Source organism: Rattus rattus, chromosome 11 (assembly GCF_011064425.1).
Source record: "Rattus rattus isolate New Zealand chromosome 11, Rrattus_CSIRO_v1, whole genome shotgun sequence".
In the NCBI taxonomy this organism is placed as follows: Eukaryota; Metazoa; Chordata; class Mammalia; order Rodentia; family Muridae; genus Rattus; species Rattus rattus.
In genome coordinates, this window is record NC_046164.1 from 12,713,872 (window position 1) to 12,719,871 (window position 6,000).

Below are 6,000 nucleotides of genomic sequence, written 5' to 3' on the forward strand. Positions count from 1 at the left end.
ATGGTAGGGTTCCCCCCTTCTCAAGATGACTCCCCCTTTACCTCTGAAAGAGCTTTAAACCAGTCATCAGGACATTAGAGGTACCTGATGTTTTAATGCGTTTCTCTGGTTACACAAACCTGCAAAGTCAATGACTTCTGAAGATTCTGTCCTTAAAATAGTTCATTCCTGTTCTGCCCCATAGCATTTCTAATTTAACATTGACAATTATTTAAAACAGAGAAGTATATGGAATTGTCTCTTTTAAAGGCCACCGAGGTATTGTTGGACCAAACCAACAGCAGGATGAGGTTGCTGTGAAAGATAGCGCTATGAAAGCTGTTCCTCAGAGCCGTCAGTATGTAAGGAGCAGCCTGCGGGCTCCTCCCTCTATCCCTGCACAGTGAATGCTGTGGTCACTTCACTGCAGGTGACTCGTGTTGGACTGTGGATGTGGCTGTGGTCCAGCAGGCTCAGAGTCCCAGCCCTGAGATGTAAAACCTGGATGGTTTTCTCATCTGGAATGAGACAAAGGTTGACTTGGGTGATACTAACATTTCTAGTAGAGTGAAATGTGTAGCTCTGGACGTACACCTTCTGTCACTAATCTACGATTCTGTGAGCCTTCTAATGCAAACACAGAAATCTGAAAATATCCAAGAATAAGACACTGTAGTGCTGCTAAGCTTATATAGGGAAAAGAATGTGTGTGTGTGTGCCCGAGTGTGTGTGTATGCGTGTATGAGCATGTGTGTATGAGTGTGTGTATGCATGTGTGTGTATGCCTATGAGTGTGTGTGTATGAGCATGTGTGTATGTGTATAGGAGTATGAGTGTCTGTATGAATATGTGTGTATGAGCATGTATGTGTATGAGTTTGCACATGAGTGTGTGTGTATGAGTGTGTGTGAATGAATGTGTAGGTGTGTGTGAATGAATGCATGAAATGAGTGTGTGTATGAGTGTTTGTGTATGAATGTGTGTTGTGTGTGTGTGAATGAATGCATGGATATGTATGTGTATATGAATGTTTATGTATGTGTATGAGTATGTTGAGTATATATGTGTGTGCGTATGAGTTTGTTATGAGTGTGTGTGTATGAGTTTGTGTATGAATGTGTGTATGAGTGTGTATATGAGTGTGTATGAATGTGTGAATATGTATGTGTGTATATGAGTGTGTATGTGTGTAGGACCATGTGTGTATGCATGTGTATATGTATGTGTATGAAGGTGGTTGTATGAATGTGTGTGTGTGTGTGTGCGTGTGTGCACATGTGTGTGTAAGCACACAACTCTTGCTTATAGAGGCTAAAGGTTTAGCAGAGTGGCTCTCTACTTTATGTTTCGAGATGGGAACTTTTCCTGAATTCAGGTTTGCCATTATAGCTGGACTGGCTGTCCACCAAGCCTGGAGGTCCCACTTTCTCTGCCTGCACTGTGATTGGATTACCTGGGCTACATGCATACATGGTCATGCTTGCCTTTTACCTTGGGTGCTGAGGATGGAATTTGGGTTCTCATGCTTGCTCTTGACCCACTGTGGTATTTTTCAGCTCTCAGAAAAGAATGATTATGTTTTTAATTGGTTGTTTGAACAAGTCCTCTGTACCACCGAATCATAGTACATTCTGGTGTAACACGACGAGACCATATTTGCAAAGTCGCTAACCAATGAATCTGGCTCACATCAATATTTTCTGTCCCTTTAGCCAGAAATATATAAACCTTCAATTTCCTTTATTTTTTTAACATCAAGCTGCCTCTTGATCCTTTCATTTGAGATTCCTCCTGAGATGTCCCTAGTAAGTTATTTTTGGCTAGAGACTAGAGTTGGTTAGAGTAGGGGCTGTGTATGCCTCAGGGAAGCCAGCTCAAATTATTTTCTTAGCTAGTTTTGTCACAAAGCATTTCACCCCTTGCCGCAATGGTAAAGGGAAAGATGAGAATTTTTTCTTTAAGATGGAATTTGTATTTTGTATTTTGTGATTTCTCTGTTGTACTCACTTGAGACATCTATCATCAAAAATACTTTAAGAAATTTACAGCATATATTAGTTCTGTATGTTGAGCATTTTCAACATGGACTAAAAGAAAAAAATTAGAAGCAGAGTGTGGTTTCATTTTAGGTACCTTTCCCTCGGAACCATAAGCACAGAAGATGTGGTATTTCTCAGAGGCCTTTCTGCCCCTTTCCACACCATAACATGCCTTTGCTTGCCCAGTAAGATGATACACATTCTTCATATTAACTTAATAATTTCTCTCTTCTAGAGTTGAAATTTTACCCCTAAATGAATTCTTAATGTGTAATTTCAAGACAGGGAATTGCTAGCACAATGATACTAATGTTTGGCAAAAGACTATTAAATGTAAACAAGATTTTAAATTTGTTTAGAATGTAAAGATTTAATTCTTCCTCACTTCCCTTCTTCCTGCCTTTATTTTCCTTTCCTTTCCTCCTTCTCTCTCAACCCATTTCTTTTATTTCCTTAATTAAAATAAAACTTTGTTGGCCTAATGGTATAATTCTGTTACCTTAGTTGTTAGGAAGCTGAGTTAGGAGGATCACACATTCTAGGCCTGCCTGGGTTACAGACAAGTTCAAGGTTATCCTGGGAAAATTAGTGAGACCTTTCCTCAACCTGAGAATGTGAAAGAGGGCTAGGGGTATTGCCTAGTGGTATGGTATTTGCCAGTTTGCCAATTCCCCAGTACTTAAAGTGAACTAATGAACTAAAGTCAGCAAACACACACTGTACTGAACCTGTGTTTGCTGTGTTTATCACACCATCCTCCACACTCATAGACACTGCCCCTACAGAGCTGTCGATCAACCATCAGTCAGAGATGCTACTGTTGCTCCCACGTCCTGTGTTGCTAGCTGTCCGTGGTTTGTTTGTGCTGTACAGGTTCTTTTAATTCCAATGAGTATAATACAGTGGCTGCTTGCATAGCTTTCTTATTGCATTGTTATCGTGAAGGACAGTAATGGCTGTTAACTTTTGAGGATCTGGACTCATCTAGGAAACTGCCTGTGAGGGAGTTTCCAGAACCACTTAACTGAGAAGGAAGACTCACCCTATCGTAGTGGCATCATTTTATGGGCTTGCCTCGTGGAGTAACTAAAAAGGAGAAAGTGAACAGAACAATTCATTTATTTCTCTTTGGTTCCTGGTTATAGATGTGATGGGACAAGGTACCCCACATGCCTGCCACCATACCTTCCTTGCATCGGGGGTGGGGGGACCACATCTTCCATCTGAAGCTAAAACAAACTCTTCATTCAATAGAAGCACAAGGAAAGGTTCTGAGGATTCAGGTATTATAAGCAACCAAAAATGATTTATATATGTGAGAACCATACATATGTTATATGGGAATATGATGCTTTTGTATATAAGGGACTTCTATATACCTAGACTCTGTGTGTATGTGTGTGTGTGTGTGTGTGTGTGTGTGTGTGTGTGTCTGTCTGTCTGCCTGCCTGCCTGTGCCTGTCTGTGCGTGTCTATCTATACCTATACATGTATTCACACATGCGTATGGATACCTGTGCTAGTTAGTTTTCATGTCAACTTGACATAGCTAAAATCATCAGGGAGGAAGGAACCTGGATTTTAAAAAATGCCTGCATAATATCAGGCTGTAGGCAAGCCTGTAGGGCATTTTCTTAATTAGTGATTGATGGGTGAGGGCCCAGTCCATTGTGGGTGGGGCCATCCCTGGGCTGGTGACCTGTGAATCTGTAAGAAAGCAGACTGAACAAGCCAAAAGGCTAAACCAGCTCATAGGACCCACCATGGCCTCAGCTACTTCCTCCATGTTCTAGCTCTGAGTTCCTGTCCTGACTTCTTGGATGACAAACAGTGCTACGGTCCTGTTGTTCATGACCACAATGGTAACCCTACATCAAACAATACCTGTGCTCGGAACAAGAATGACTTTGGGTGTCCTCCTCTCTCCCCCTCTGCATGCTCCCCTGAAATAGGGTCTCTCATTGCAACTGGGGCTTTCCATGTTTTGGTTAGGCTGGCAGACAGGCAAGCTCCAAGAGTCCACCTGTCTCTTTCTGACTCAGGATGGAGGTTACAGATGCATGGTGCTGTGCCTAGCTTTGAAGTATGCCTCAGATCCAAACTCAGGTCTTCACATTTGAACAGAAAGTTTTATTCCTTCCACCCCATGCCCAAGGTTTCTCCATGATCTGGAAATGGTTACTGAAGTCCTTTTATAGCAGACCCAATTTTATGGCTGGAAACTCATTATAATTTTATTAAGAATATTAACTGCTAAAAAAGGTTACCATTTTTAGTCAACATACAATATAATGGGGTTTATTGTGATGTTTTCATACACGTATACCTTTTTACCTTGCTCCTATTTGCCCATCCATTATCTTTGTTTTCTTCCCTCCCCAATCCCTCTTTTTAACAGAACTGCTTATTTGCTTCTGAGATAACAACAGACTTCTAAAACCTAAGACACATTCCAAGGGGTTTTAAAAACCCATTAACTGAAGGTCATAAAGAAGATATACACCACAGGTACAAAAACAGGAGATAAGATATTGTCTGGGTTTATCTATACAAAACTTCAAGGACAGCTTAGTTATGGAACCTGTAAAATAGTAAGAAAAATGATGAATGTTTAGCCAGGTAATTACTCTTAGTAGATATACATGTAGATACTCTCTGTTATAAACCTCTTATTCAAATTTATGAGCCAAATTTATGTGCAAACTTGTAGTGAACTTTTTACCATGTGAACACACACTCTGAAAGTTGTACAAGTGCTGAGAACAAACTGCAGAGACAGGCGTCCCTCCTCTCCTCTTCTTGAGACTTAGAGAAGCAGAATTCCCTGCATAGAGAGAACAAAGGCTGCTTTACCTAGCCTCCTGCTGTTTTGTTATGAGGTGCTACATTGGAGAATGCAGCATCTTGCCTAAGAACAACACAGACAATCAGATCAGCTTGGAAGTGAAATACATTACACTTAGGATGGATAGCAAATGGTTTATGATCTAGTTTCTGAGTGGAGACAAAATGGAATTAAAAGGACTTTTCATCTATATTAAAACAAATGACCCCCCACAGATCCTACCACCACCACCACCACCACCACCACCACTACCACCACCACCACCCCTTTCTTGCTAGCTTTAGCAGAGTTGGACATAGCATGGTGGCAGAGCATGTGAGAGAGGGGCAGACTCCTTTTATTTAGTGACTCAGAGATGAAGATCCATCTGAAGAGCAGGCATTTGAAGGCACAGGGGTGTGCAAGATGTGAGCTTTGTTCCGAAAACCAGCATCATACAACACTCTGGGGAAACAAAGTGAATGGTATTTTTAAGTAATTTTCTTAAGGACATGAGGCAAAGTGACAGATTTCCTCTAAGAAGCCAAGCCAAGCTCACCTGGGTTGGCATTTACAGTTTAATTTTCAATGGAGTTTCAGAGTACATAAACATTTGCTTCTAAGTTTAAAGTTCCTCTGCTGAATTAGGAAATCAGTGCCCCCTCCCCCTTTCCTTCTGTGGATTGGATAGTAAGACATGGGGGAGTACTGAGGCAAGCTGCTACCAAACAGCCAGAGTGGATGGAGAGATGTAAAGACGGGCTATGGAAAAAGTGTAAATGCATAGGGATCTGGAGGAAAGTCAGCACTGAGACGAGGCAGAGAGGCTGCAGGAATTGGAAAGGAGCCATCTCACAGACAGATGTGAAATGTGAATTGTGTGAATAATAAAAACTTCATTAACTTACCAAGGGTTCTAAGAATGAATACTAGAGGTAGGAACTACAGAGTGAATCTCAGTCTGATTGGCCGTGTTAAAATAATCGGCATAATTTCAGGCATTACCTGGCAGTGGTACTCTGTTGAGCTGACAGTAGAGGAAGTGTCTTAGGCTCAACTGTCAGAACAGTCTCCCCCATTCTCAGTGTCAGTGCCTCGAGTGGAGGCGACCATTCCCTCCAGGGAGCTCCTGGTGTTTTTCTTTGAGTGAAAAGTTGC